Source organism: Trachypithecus francoisi, unplaced genomic scaffold, assembly GCF_009764315.1.
Source record: "Trachypithecus francoisi isolate TF-2019V2 unplaced genomic scaffold, Tfra_2.0 Lachesis_group17, whole genome shotgun sequence".
Taxonomy (NCBI): domain Eukaryota; kingdom Metazoa; phylum Chordata; class Mammalia; order Primates; family Cercopithecidae; genus Trachypithecus; species Trachypithecus francoisi.
Genome location: NW_022681462.1, coordinates 62617118 through 62631969, shown reverse-complemented (window position 1 = coordinate 62631969; position 14852 = coordinate 62617118). Strand labels below are relative to the sequence as shown.

Here is a 14852-nt window from a genome sequence, read left to right as displayed (position 1 = left end):
AGCAGAAATCACAAAGAATCCACTGAGCTGTGACAAAATTCTCAAACTGACACGTCTGTAATGAAAGGCGCGTTATCACAAACACCTTTGAAACCTTCATATTTGGTTCCCATGTCTTTTTCTTAAAAACATACATGCAAATAATTTTTTTTCTTTGACCCACCTTAAACAAGAACCCAGAGAGTGTGGTCCTGCTCTCTCAATGGAGACCATTTGCTTCTGTGAAAACAGAGAACTAAATTAAATTAGAAAATCCTGGTATTCAGTAGGACTGAATTTCCTTTCCTTCCTACTTTCCCATTCCACAATCTATCACCTAGAGTAATTAAGACCAGGGAGGTATCATCTTCACTGGATTAACCTTAACTAAATTGTACTCATTCAACATGTGCCCTTTTGATTAGTCCGAGCAGGGCCTGCTGTCTCGGATACACCCACCTTGTAATTCTACACACTTAATTAATTTCAGATGAATAGAGATGGGGGCTAAACTAAATTCTCCAATTAATAAACTATAAGTCCTCATAGGTATCAGGCTAGCTCAAGATTTTCATTCTTCATTTATTTCTTTACTCTGCAGAGGCTAAGTGGAGATTGAAATGGGGGGGAGAAAAAAAACACCACACAACACATACACACAGCTGCAATTGTTCGAGGCTGGTGAGGGGGTGCCTGGGCAGTTTCATCATCGTAAAGGGCAGACCTTAAGAACTGTTGGAAAAATAGATTATTTTTCTGCCAAGCATAATTTTTAATGTCCTTCTCCACCTGGACCTCGATATTTGGTTTTTATTTGCACATATTTCCTGTTCTATGCACAGATTCTTGGTTATGAAAATTCAATATTAACGCCACTAATTTTATATTTTTAAATGCATTTCTCAAAAGTAAAATATTATTAATAGTCTGAGAACTTTTCTGAGAACTGGTTTGGAGTTATTTGTTTAATCATCAAATTTAACAGCTCTCAAAAATATAATAAAAATTTGCCCTTATGGGAATGCCTGACAGCAAAGAAAATAATTTCCTTATAATAAAACTGATCCCAAGGATGTTTATATGCTATAATTTATCTCATACTAAAAGATGGCTAGAAAATTATATAAGATAGATTTACAGTCACTCCTTCAACCCAGAAAATTTATATGTCTAGTTATTAATGACTTAAAAACTTCTACTGATCTGCATAATTATATATAAAGAGATTCTCCGGTAGCTTTTATGTCCTATGATTCAACATAATGAGGTCAATTATATTCAGAGAATTTAAATTACTGATACTTAGGGAATAAAACCAACAAAGCTTTTAGTTTCTTATGATGGTATACAAGAAATTCTACTTACCTAAGACAAAATAACCTAAAGCCCATTTTATGTGTTTTAGCAGAGATTTTAAAAGGCCACTAAGAGGTTTTGTCATTTAAGAAACCATATACTCAGTTCCCTAATGTCTTCAGATGTTAAATCTGTTCTGGTATTGTTTCCTGAAGTTAGTCTTTTGTTCCAAAATGATTTTTAAAAAAAATTCTTGAGTAATTTTGTTAGTATTTTCTACTAGTCTAGAAAAATTAACTGAAATTCTTGCACTCCATTTTTAACCACACCAATTCCCTATTAAATATGCCAACAAATTAAATAAGTATACTGCTGCTAGATAATTTACCATTAAATGAGTGTAGACTATTTGACTGATTATTTTACTAATTTCTTATGTGTGAAAATTCTTAAAATGGTGGAATCATTTGACTAATTGAGTGCAAATATTAAATAATTTTTTTAGTTGATGACATTCATGCTGATAGGCACATCATTTGATGCATCAGCTAATGCCTTGTCACGTTTGTATTCTCTTTTTTACCTGAGGCTGGGCACGTGGGCATATTTTAACTCAGGAAGTCTTACTCTCTCTGCCTTCCCTAAAACCAGTGCCTACATTTGACCCCGTGGAAAAACACAAAAGCAAGTAATTTAAATCAGCCCACACCTGCACCATCACCCAGGCTATCCTTACAGGAACGCTTCGAACATCTCATTCCGGAGCACCTCAGGCGGCTGAAGAGGGCAATTCATTCCCCACTAAAGAACAAAATACTGACACTGAGTTTGTCTTCTTTGGGGTTGGAGGAAAGTTGGGATACTATTCATGAAAAGGCAGCTATGTTTGGCCCTGCGGTGAATTATATACAAACCAACAACTATTTTTGACTGATGGAATTAAGTATTTACACAAGGAGACTAAGGTCTTTAGCTTGGTTATGTCCTGCTGTTCATGTTACACGATCAGAAGCCTTGTGAGTACTGTTTTAGGTGATACATCATCAAGAATTCTTACATTAGGAAAGTAACCATATTATCTGAGATCGTTTGCTCTAGGGAAACCTACAGCACATTTTGCACTAGCTAAAATTGTTTAGCTAAATTTTGCACTTTACAAAATAATAGAAAAATTCATTTGACTGTCCTCTCAATGTATAGCATGGTCGTCTGATCACCTTGCAGTTTGTCTCGTATGCCTGTGTTGGGCTCTTTTAATAGGACTTCCACCAGTAAATTCAAGTTTTTGTTCTTGTTTATAATCGGCACTTTCAGGTCCGGCCAGATCCAAAAAAAAAAAAAAAAGGAATTGAGGGTTTGCATCGTTTTTCAACACAACTGGAAGCTGTTTAATCACTTTGTATTTTGAGAACCGCTCGCCTTCCCGCACACGCATTGCTGCCGCCTCTCGGGCTTGGTAAATGAGTCTGTGCGCCAAGCCAGGTTGTTCCTCGCAGTTCGCGCTTCCGCGCCTTGGCACTCGAATGACGGTGTCCTCTTCGTCTCTCTCGTGAATGTCGCTGGAAAAAAAAAAAAGTTTGTTCTAAGCCCGTGGCATTTCCGCGCGCAGACGGAAAGGCAAGTGCCAGAGGAGGGTGCAGGTGCGGGGCGGGCGCGGCTGCCCCTTCCGGCGCCGGGGGCTGGGCGGCCCAGGGCCGGGTGCCGCTCCGCTCCGCGCACGTGGCTGTGGGCGCTGCGCACAGAGGACGGCGGGCGGGGAGTGTAGGGTGCAGCGCCCGCCGGTGTCGACGGCTTCCGCCCAGAGCCCTTCGCGCCGCGACCTGCCTGACTGGTGGCGCGGGGAAACGCTCGCAGCACTGCGGCTCCAGCGGGCGGGCTGGGCGCGGGGCCCCGCCGAGCTTCCCGGGAGCCTCTCCCGCAGCCGATGGGCGTCTAGGGGCGCAGAACGAAGAGTGGGCGCCGAAACGGGTGTCGGCGCTGGAGGCCGACGGGGAGGCCCGGGGCGGCCAGGCTTCTCGGTAGAGAGGGCCGTGCACCTCGCGGCTTGCGGGCTAAGGTGGGGAGCCACTCCTGCGGCGGACAGGCGCGCGGACTGGAGGGAGGGAAGTGCCACGGACCGGGGAACCGGGGTACGCGGAGACAGGGTCTGGCGGGGTCAGGGCGGCGGGCAGTAGCTAAGTGGTCTGCAGCTTCGAACCCCTGCACCCTCCGGGCGAACGGAATGGCACTCGCGGAGACGGGCGGGGACGGGCGAAAGCGGGTTTGCTCGGACCCGAAGCCAAGCCCGGTTTGGAGGGTGAGACCGTAGGCCAGAATGGCCGCGCGGGCTGGGAGCCCCGCGCCGGGATGGGGTGAATGGAGCCGTCCGAGGTAGGGGAGTTGGGGATGGTGGTTGTGAAGACAGTCGGAGTCGCGCTCCGGGCAGACGAAACACTGGCGCGCCAGGGCCCGTTTCCTCCTTTTCTCCATTTTCCCACCAGCCCTGTGGATGCGGAGCCAGCAGTCGGGCTGGAGCGGAGGCTGAAGGTCGCGGTTCCGCGGGAGGTCTCTCGCCCCGGCTTAGGCCCCACCCCGCGGTGGCGGTCGCGTGGCGCTGTCCTGGAGTTGAGCTGTGCCCGCGCCGCGGCCCGCACGCCCAGGACAGCACACCGCCGCCCGCAGGCAGGGACGCCTACAACCTCGCTTCTCACCAGGCGCCCAGCTCGAGGCTGGGAACGGGAAAGGTGCATTTCCGTGTGGGGTGGGGGCGATTCCTGGCTGTCGGCGGTGGGGCTAGGCCTTGCGGCGGAAGAGCCAGGCCTTCGCGGCTTTCCAGCCAGCCGGGTTCGGGATTTCCCGACGGTCGGACCGGTGGAGGCGAGGGTGGGCGGCTATCCCCCAGCCTCTTCAGGAAGAAGCCGTGGGGCCACGGAAGGTATGGGTGACAGGGCTCACACCATTCCCGCGCTGCCCTCGAACTCGCGGGCCTCTGTTCCCTTTGCCGTCACTTGGTATGCGCCCCAGTCCCCGGCGACATTAAGGCCCACGGGCGCCTTGTGTGCACGGCTGCTGCCCGCGGCGCACCGGCCTGAGCCCGGAGGGAGGTGCTGGGCGGGAGAGGCGGCCCTCCCTGGGTCTCCCCTGTCTGTCACATCTGCACTTATTTAAAGCTCGGCTGGTGGTCCGCGCTCTCTGGAATGCCAGTTGCGGGCCTGGCCTCCTACGGCATTTGCAGTGATTAGCGAGCGGGTCATGGGGGAGATGGGGGCCTTGTGGGGGGGGGGGGGAAGACCAGAGGTTCACAATATTCCGCCTGCCTCGGTCCCGCGAGCTAATCGGAGCCCAGTGATTCCCGCTGCACTAATGGCTGAATGTGTCAGGGAGCAGAGAACCGAACTTGAAGGACGTTCGATGCGTTTGGGAACCGGCCATTGCCATTTAGTAGTATGTTGTGGGCTGGTGCGCACACACGACCCTAAATCTCTGCAGGCTCTACCGCTGAAGCGGGCGGAGAAGGGGAACAAGTGTTGTGACCCCAAGTCCTAAAAATTTGTACGCAGTGTCTGGGATACGCAGTATCCTTGATGCGAAACTCTTAAATGTTTGCTGGTGCAAGTCCATACAAAACGAGGTTGGCTTGCCTCGCTTAAAATACTGTAGACAAAGCGTAAAAAAGGCACCGGCAATCCGCATCGAGGACGCCACTCCAAGCGGAAGAGGCCCGGTGCAAATTCATCGCTGAAAAACAAGCTGGGTTCTAATTTACTGTGACTCCCACGGGTGCAGGGGTTGGGAAGAGAAGCAAAGGGGGACCTTTTTTATTTCAGAAAGTTCGGTCTGAGCTTGCATTTGCCTTTGGACTTGGTATAATTAAGGGTGAAAATAAGGCCCCTCTGTATTTCTATTCCCCTTTGCTTTCCTGCGAAGCTTTTACCTCAGAGGAAAGTTGTTTTAGTAATCTGGGAAAGAGAAACCATGTGCTGAGTCAGCAAAAACGCGGCACCAGGCCAGTTCAGCTCAATTATACTGCTGTGTGTAATGCACACACTCTATATGCCTTTGTGGAAATAATGAAAAATATATTAGAATTCTCATGGCATAGCAATGCCCACGAAGCCTGTTGGCAGTTGAGAGCCAGTTTTCTGTGTCTTGTAATACAAGGAAACAGGTTCTGAACATGTCTTCTAACAAGCCTTAGATCCAAGGCCACTTAATGTGAGAGGACAAGAAAAATGCAGTTCTCAAAACAACACAAAATATTTTACTTTTTTTCAAATGGTCATGTTACAGGATGCTTAAATACTCCTTTCTGCCTGTGTTCTTGTGACAAGCGTTCAAGGTGGCTCCACTAGACGGAATCTTAGTTTTTTATTTTGCATCATTAAAAGCATTTCTCAAAACTGATTCTTGAAAAGGTCTGAAAAGTCTCCTTGCAAGTCCCATTAGAACCTTGATCATGCATTCTCATTTGTGTGGAAGGAATAAATGTGTTCAGAGTCACTTGGAATGAAACTCTCTTAAACTACTAAGTAATTATATTTCAGAATAATTGCTTTTAACTATCCAAGTGTTACCTGAATTTGCATTGTGTGAACATTGCAGCTGTTAAGCAACAGTCTAAATTGTGCTTTTAATGACAGACATTCAGTATTTCTGGGGATATTTCTTCATAGTTATTTTAATTCTAAGAGTTTAGTTGCAGCAAGTGACTTTTGAAAAAAATAGTGTATTACATGAAGAACCAACCAAAAGTTTGCCTCAGTTTCATTTATCTTTTCTACCTCAAAATGTGAAATTAGTACATCTTTTATGCTTTTACTATTTACATTCTTAAAAATATATAGCTATGTTTCAGTATAATGCAAAAACATCTGGATGTGAAAAATTCTGTCACCCAACTTCCAGATGTTTGGTACTACGCAGACAAAACATCAGAATAAATGACCAAATTTTTTTTTCTTTACAATCCAGATGGCTTAGTGCTTCTTGCTTCTATAAGGAAACATATTTTCCTTTCTCTAAACATCACATCCTACTACCGTAGCCCACATAAGGCATGATTTACACTCCTTCAGCTACAAAATATTAGGCCATTTGGAGTGCAGCAAAGCAATCAGTTAATGAAACTATATGTTTTGGTGAATGTAGTCTAAGTATTAGTGTGTACTTAGGAGGGAGTGGTGGTGGTGGAGTCAGAAATGGGAAGGTAAGAGAGTGAGTGCCTTGCTGAATGGGAGAATAACTTGTTTAAAACGACACAGCCTTCCAAAAATCCATCTGTGGCATCCATAATCTTAATAGGTGGAGTAGAACATTTAGAAGCAGGTTCAACATGGTTGCCTTTTGCCTGAGAAGCAACTGGACTGTGAAATGTCCATCATGTACTCTGAAGCTTTCTTTCTCTACTGTTCCCTCTTGGAGCATTATAAAATGGAACAGATGAATGTAATGTAACATTAAAATATTAGGACTCATGAACATTATACAGGTGGAAAAAAATCTCAGTTTTAAAAGTAAAAAGGCAAGTAAGTGACTTAAATATTCACCGTATGACAATATGGTGAATATTTAAATCACTCAAAAATGTAGTGAGGATGAATGGATTTCTCTTCCTATGACATGTCACCACATTTTACAGTTGTTAAACGTGGGGCTAAAAACAGCAACATTTTTTCCTAACCCCAAAGTCAGAGATTTAGGGTCATGAACAGAGAACCAGAGCTTCTCTGCTTAAACATGTTGAGAAAGAAGGAACAGATACAAAGAGTCTTCCACTAGAATCAGCAGATGAAATCAAACCCAGAATGAATTCCATTCTACTTATTAACCTCACACTCCCTGGATTATAGAACAGTGTTTAGATAATGAATGTTAAAACATCATAAAACCTGACCACTTAACAATTGCTGCAAGAAAAACATACTATTTTAAACAGACCTTCTTACAACTCAGAATCTGGGCCTTATAATAAGATAGGATTTTATACTGGCCCAGGGTCAATTTTAAAGACTAGTTTATGGGAATCTAGTAGAACTTTGGGGTACACATACTGAGTAAAGGGACTCAAAAGTCAAGTGGGAATCTTTAACACTATATAAAACAGAATCACAGTTATTTTTCTTGATTGGATATTTTCACGACTTTTTTGGTGATTCATTTATTAGAATAATAAAATGACAGCTGGAATGGACTTAGAGCTCATCCAGGTCTCTGTCTTTATAGATGAGGAAATGGAACCAAAATGAAAGGACCTATCCAAGGCCACACAGTCATAAGAAGGGTCAGAACTAGAACCATGGACTTCTAATTGTGAGTCACAGAGTCCAGCCCTGTCTCCAGGACAGCTTGCCTTTGAATCATTATGGCTCAGTGTTACAGATTTCCTAGTGGTGTCCAAGAAACTGACACCCATCAACACAGGTTGAAAATGGCTCAACATCATTCATTTGTATTACACATCTAAGAGCTATAAAACAAACCCAGCGTGAAGGCAGAGTTTCCCCATTTGTCTCCAGAATGAGACAGACTATTGCAAAAACAGAGCTGATAAAACTCTGTCAACTTCAACAACTTGGCTAGAGGTCCTGATAACAAGTGACACCCTTAGCTTTTTACAGAGAACTTACAGTGCCTTGGAAGCATGTCATGTGCAGAATCCACTACAGTTTCTTTGAAAATAACAGTCAAACATTTAAAATTTAGGTGACGTTAATGGGGAAGAGAGGAGGAGGTGGTGGTTATAGCCATGTCTACACTACTCTTTACGGAAGACATAGATGTCAGTGGTCCTTCACTCAGAAACAACTCATGACTCTAGCAGCTTGCATGATGAAATGGAAGGTTAGGATGCAAGGGGAAGGTGGAGGGTGGAAGATGGGATTGGTGGGTCATATTAGATAGCAATATGAAGCATATTGTTCCCAGATTTTGAGGAACTGGGGATCTCACTAGTTTTCATGGTGTGAACCAAGGAAATAGACTCTTATGTGATATTATCAAACCTTTTCTGTTTAATGTTTTATTCAACATCAAATGAGAACATAGAAGCATTGCTTCTAGGAAGGGAAGACAACCCCTGACTCCTTCATGAGTATTCTGCTCCAAGAATTGCAAGGAAGGTTAAGGATTGGGAGAAATGGGGGTAGGAGGAATGGGTGAAGTCAGGACTCAGTATGGTTGGCCCTCTATATCTGTGGGTTCCACATCTGTGGATTCAACCAACCTCGGATGGAAACTATTCAGAAAAAAAATGGATGTTTTCATCTGTACTGAACACATCGTAGGCTTTTCTTTCTTGTCGTTATTCCCTAAGCAATACAGTATAACAACTATTTACAGATCATTTACATTGTATTAGGTATTATAAGTAATCTAGAGATGGCTTAAAGTACAATACATAAGAGGATATGCATAGGTTATATGCAAATACCATATCATTTTATATAAGGGACTTGAACACCTATGGATTTTGGTATCCTTGGGAGGTTCTGGAACCCATCCCCAGTGGATACCGAGGACTGTATTTGGAGTTGTGAGAAAAGAATGGTCATGTTTTCATTATCTTGTAGAGAAAGGAGATCCTGGTAAGGCCTTCCCTTCAAGCTAATTCAAAGTTACTGCTACCTGAGAAGCAGGATCTGGCCAGAATTTGGGAGAGGGGGATGCTGGAAGAAGAGGTCTATATTTTTAAAAAATGCTTAGGGGAGCAATGGAACCAGCAAAAGTTAAACCAAATAAAACCAGCATGCCCACTTACCTCTTTAATTTAGTCTCCCAAACAGATCATCATTTGAGTTATTCCACTGAAGTCAAGCATGAAATCTGTTTAGCTGGATAGCTACCCATTTCCTGTGACCTGCAAAAGAGATGCCCTATTCTTTCAGGATCCTTGGAATGCCACTGGAAAACTGGGAAGGAAAACCGAAGCCACGTGCCTGGGTCCACTGAGATCCACCACCCTTCCCCAACAGCCGTGTGTCAAGGAAACACAAAGATAGAGTGGATTTCAGCACCACCCAACCCAGACGCATGGCTGCTAGTTTATCAGCATAGGTCAATGAATGGTTTTAAGTTGCTATGGGTTTAAAGAGGATCTCTTAGTTGATGGGAATTTTTAAATCTTTTTTTTTTTTTTTTTTTTTGCGTGGGACCCTTTGGCAGTTTTGTAAAATGTACAGACTATTTTTCAGAATGTTTTTAAATGTGTAAGTTATATTGAAATTGGCCAGTCACGGTGGTTCATGCCTGTAATGCCAGCACTTTGGGAGGCTGATGTGGGCAGATCAGTTGAGGTCAGGAGTTTGAGACCAACCTGGCCAACATGGTGAAACCCTGTCTCTACTAAAAAAATATAAAAGTTAGCCAGGCGTGGTGGTGTGTGCCTGTAATCGCAGCTACTTAGGAGGCTGAGACAAGTAGAATTGCCTAAACCTGGGGTATGGAGGTTGCAGTGAGCCAAGATCGTGCCATTGCACTCCAGCCTGGGTGACAGAACAAGAGTCTGTCTCAGAAAAAATATATATAAATATATATATAGAAATAAAATTATCAAAATATTTTTAAGAAACAAGTTTGTGATAGATTTGTTTTCTTTGTTAGCACATCAAATGCAAGATCTAGTGGTGAGTCTAATAACTTCTGTGATATTGAAACAATGATAAGTGTTAATGATAAATTCAAAATATCCTCAACAACTATAATGTGATATGAAGGTATCTATGATTTCTATTGGTGAGAAAGTCACAGGTATTGCTAATGCATCTGTAGCTTGTTGTTTACATTCATAATGAAAAGAAATGCTAATTTTAAAATAGTGATTGGTAGAAAGGAAAATGTAAGTTTTTCATCCAAGTTTATGGACTTCTGCTTTTCCTTGATTGCACTTGCAAATCTCTTTACTTCGTCTTGAAGAACTCCTTAGAAGGAGGAAGAGGGGTGCAGTTCTAATAGTACCTTAGAGATATGAAATGAGATGGTCACAGCCATATGAGTAGATTTTGATTGGATTACACCGGGCCCAAGTTTGGAGTGTCAACATTAAACCTGTGATCTAAGATCTTGTTCCTAAGATGAAAAGTAACTTTATATTGTAATCGTGTAGAGTTGAGATCTTGAGAAGCATTCCCTTGATAAGAGGACACTGGAGGAAGTGTCAAAATCACCTGTCAAAGTAGGAGAGTGGTAATCAAAGCCAGGAAGGACTCGATAAGGATGAGTGAATCACCTCTGCTTGGTGAATAAGCCCAGGGTGGAGCTCAGCCTCCATCCAAGGAGCTTCAGTCTCCATCCAGGGAGTCTTCGTCAAGCGAACAGAGCAAATCCCCAGAGAGGAGGGGATCTGCAGTAAGGGTGGGAGAGGCACATGTAGATCAGTGCAGAACAGCCTGAAGCCTGGGAGCAGAGAGCAGAGAGAGAGCCCAAGCAGGAGTGTCTTCCTGAAGAGTAGACAAGATAACGATTGATCATTTAAACTTCATTCAAATTAAGAACTTTCACTTATCAATAGATATTATTGAAGAAAATGGAAAGGCAAACCACATACTGGGAGGAAAATGTTCAAGACATATATCTGACAGAAGATTCATATCCACCATATCCACAATATATAAAGAGCTCTTACAAATCAAAAAGACAAATACAGACAACCTAAAGATTATAAATGTACAAAAGACTCAACAGACACTTCACAAAGAGGATATCGAAATGGCCAGTAAGCATTTGAAAAGATGCTCAATGTCGTTAGTCATGAGGACATGCAAATTAAGCCTTCACTCAAATACACACATTGCAGAAGGACTAAAAAAATAGAAATTCATGATGTCAAGTGTTGGAGAGGATATGGAGCAACCGGAACTCACACACTGTGGGTGGGAATGTACACTAGTATAACCACTTTGGAAAGCCTTTAGTATCTACTAAAACAAAGCACAAATCCATGCCCAAGACCCAGTAACTCCATTCTTAGTTATAGGCCCAAGATTGGATTTGTCCACCAAAAGACAGGTACAAGAATATAGCTTTATGTATTTTATATATTTATAAATGTAAACATTTATATAAATATTTATCAACTTTATTTACTATAGCATCAACCTGGAAAGAACCCAAATTGCAGTAATATTTACACATGGGAATAGATATAGCAATGAAAAAGAACAGACTATCACTACACACAAAGTGGGTGAATCATATAGTCATAATGTAGAGCAAAAGGAGCCAAATTTAAAAGAGTATACACTGTATGATTCCATTTATGTGAAAGATGAGAACAGGCAAAACAAATCTATGGTGACAAAGGTCAGGATAGAATTTACTTTTGCAGGGTGGGGAATTGATTAGGAGAGGACACGAGGGCACCTTCTGTGGTGCTGAATTATAAATATTATTGACTTTCTGAAAAGTGATTTGGAAATGCAGTCAAGTAAAAGCAGACTGCCATACTGTAGATTCACTCCTGACTCTGGTTTTATATTACAAAAGGATTTCACTTGGGCCATATGAGCATGAAGAGAGTACAAGGGCAAGCTACAAACTGGCAAAAGATTCTTGCAATAGATGTATCTGATGAAGGGCTTGCATCCAGTTAAAAATGTGCAAAAGACTCAAACTTTATAAAAGAAGATAGCCAAATGGCTAATAAATGTAGGGAAAGTTGCTCAATATCTTGATTCATCAGGGAAATGCAAATTAAAACCACAATCCCACAAAATAATACACACCCACGAAATGACTGAAATACCAAAGGTGGGCAAGCATTGAGCAATGGAACTCTCCCACACTGCTGATGGGAATGAAAAATGGCATAGTCATAGTGGAAACCAGCTGTATCTACAAATGCTAAGCATGTGTCTATCAGGCAAGAGCCCTGCGTGACTGGTCCAGGAGCCCAGTTAAGAACAGGGAGAAGGACCAGAAATCTTGTCTAATGAAGTCTGCCAGGCTTAGGAAACTCTATTTCAAATGTTTGGGGTTTTTTGCCTTAGATTTCTAGCGAAGGTTTTTTTTTTTTTTCCCCCCCGAAAATCCCAGCATTATATTGGTTTAATTAAAGGAGAAGGGGAATTGTCTGCTTCGTTCAAAATAGTAAGAGAAATGAGAAGTCCAGTCTGCTGGTGGAAATGGCTGAGTCAGCAAGAATACCTGGGAACACTGTGGAGCCCTGGAGTGAGTGGGCAAGTCAGGATGGTTCAAGGTTTCTCTCATGGGGCCCCAGGGGAAAAGACTGAGAAAGCTACTCACCACCTCCTACCACTGTCCAGGAAATGGCCTATCACTTCTTAGAGCTCTGGCTGCCCGTGGGTGGCACAAACAACATGTGTGCCTTGCACAGAGGTATTTCTGCAGCCTTCACTTCTGTACTGGTAAGCCAGTGCTGCAGGAACTGGCATGGGAGCCTGGCAACAGAGTTGAGAATCCAGCTCGGGAGGGGAGGATGAAGGTGATGGAGGGGGGACTTGGGGTAAGGGGAGCAAAGTGGTCAAAGAAGTTAAGAAGACCTAAGCCAAGAAAAGCCTGAGGCTCAGCCTTCCAGCTGTCCTCTTGTGAGCCCATCCAACAGCATGGCCTTCTGGCCCCACATTGATGCTTCCCATGAAAATTGGTGCCGGGATGGACAAGCTCCAGGGTGACTCATAACAAACAGCAAACAGCACAAGGATGGCTGGGGATTTGACATCTGTTCCACGTCCCATGATGAAAACTTATTTCTCCTAAACACTGAGGATGGCAGCTATAAATACCAACCTTTGTGGTTCACTGTGAGGATATTTTTTCCTGGTTTGAGAATTTTCTCAGGAGATGCAACCAGTGATGCACCCAGACTCCCCAAGTCACATGTCAAAGTTCCAAGTTATGGCAACTCAGTCCTTGAACAAAATGTGATGTACAAAATACTAGCCCTCTTGCGATATAAAGTTTTTTTATTTGTTTGTTTTTAGGTTTCTAGTAAAGTTAGACCCCATTCACATGTCTTGTTCTGTTCATTTGACTTTGAGATTTGGGAGACTGACTTTTCAACCTCATATTCATTGTTGTCATCATCCACTGACATGTATTAGGCACTTACTGTGTGTTGAATGCTGTGTTTATCACAGAAGGGTTTTATATAAACTCATACAAGGTATCCATAGGATGACCAAGGTATTGTTATTAAATCCCAAGATACCAGTCAATCATTCATTCACTCAGAGAATTATTTTGTGAGCCTCCACTATGTGCCCAGTACCATTTGGCTGTTGGTGACACAACAGAAAGCAGAACAGAAAGAGTCTGTGCCCCGACAGGGCTCATGGTCCAGTGAGGGAGGAAGATTTTAACTTTTATTTTTAAATTTTATTTATTAATTTATTTTTTTGAGATGGAGTCTTGCTCTATTGCCCAGGCTGTAGTGCAGTGGTGCAGTCTTGGCTCACTACAGCCTCCACCTTCCAGGTTCAAGCAATTCTCATGCATCAGCCTCCCAGGTAGCTGGGACTACAGGCATATGCCACCACACCCAGCTAAGTTTTGTATTTTTAGTAGAGACAGGGTTTTGCCATGTTGGACAGGCTGGTCTTGAACTCCTGACCTCAAATGATCCATCTGCCTTGGCCTCCCAAAGTGCTGGGATTACAGGTGTGAGTCACCGTGCCCGGCTAGGATTTTGACTTAGCAATCACTCCTATCTGCACATTTCACATTCCCCAACCCTAAACTACCAAAAGAAGGTGGTAGTTAAGTTTAGAATCATCAGGGGTACACAGTGGGATAGAAACTCACTGCACTTTGAGAGGGTTATACAGATTGGCAGGGAGAAATAACCAAATAGGCCAAGGAGGCTGTGGCTGGTAGTTGCATCATACGTTGTAGGGGGTTTGTGGCTGTTTGAAGGAAGGCAGCTGTGGCATCCTGCAAACTAAGAGATGTGGCTGTGGAGGAAAAACTGCAGGGCTGTTCTCATTTGGTTTTGTGAGGTCTGTTGCCCACCATGTGGTCGAGAATCCCTAAAGCTGATTTCAGAGAGTAGGTGGAATCTAGGGTGAGGGGGTGTAGGTGGGGTTCAGGGCAGGCGGAGACCCAGACTGAAGGGAAGGATGTAGGCATCCTTCCTACAAGGCTGAGGGATGTTGTAGGCATCCCTCACCTTGACCCTCTGACTGGGTCTCCATAGACAAAGAAGAATGAAGGAAGAGAATTCAACAATATTACTACCCACTCATAGGAAGGGAGAGAATGATGTATTTGCAGCTGCTGTTCACTTTACAAACACCTTCACGCATATGGTCACACTTGTTTCTCTTAATAGCTTTTGAAATAGGCAAGGTGGGCCATTTCACGGAGGAGAGAACCGAGGCTTCTTTCTAATTAAGGTTAAGGGATTTGCTCAATACCACACCACTTATTAAGTGGCAGAGGGGGGACTTGAACCCACTTCCTCTGTTAGTCCTATGTTCTTTCCATAAGTATAAATATTATTATTTAAATTTGCAGAGACCCCCATCTAGGAGCCCAGAACCTCCGAAGGTGAAGGTTTGCTCCTGAACTTGGCAAATAACATTGACAATTCTGCTGGGAAGGAATCTTAATTTGTCAGAACACTTCCCAGAAGGGCTGCCTCTGTG

General features: G+C 43.4%; 1 long non-coding RNA gene across 1 annotated transcript in view; it reads right to left on the bottom strand.

Moving 5' to 3' along the window:
• Positions 1–8241: 8241 nt before the first annotated feature.
• The window catches only part of LOC117062368, a 102218-nt gene continuing 95607 nt past the window's right edge, over positions 8242–14852 (bottom strand). Inside the window, exons 5-6 of the long non-coding RNA XR_004428335.1 lie at positions 9011–9109; positions 8242–8488 (exon numbers count right to left, since the gene is read on the bottom strand). This is a non-coding gene — a long non-coding RNA (uncharacterized LOC117062368). The remainder of the gene's footprint in view (positions 8489–9010; positions 9110–14852) is intronic.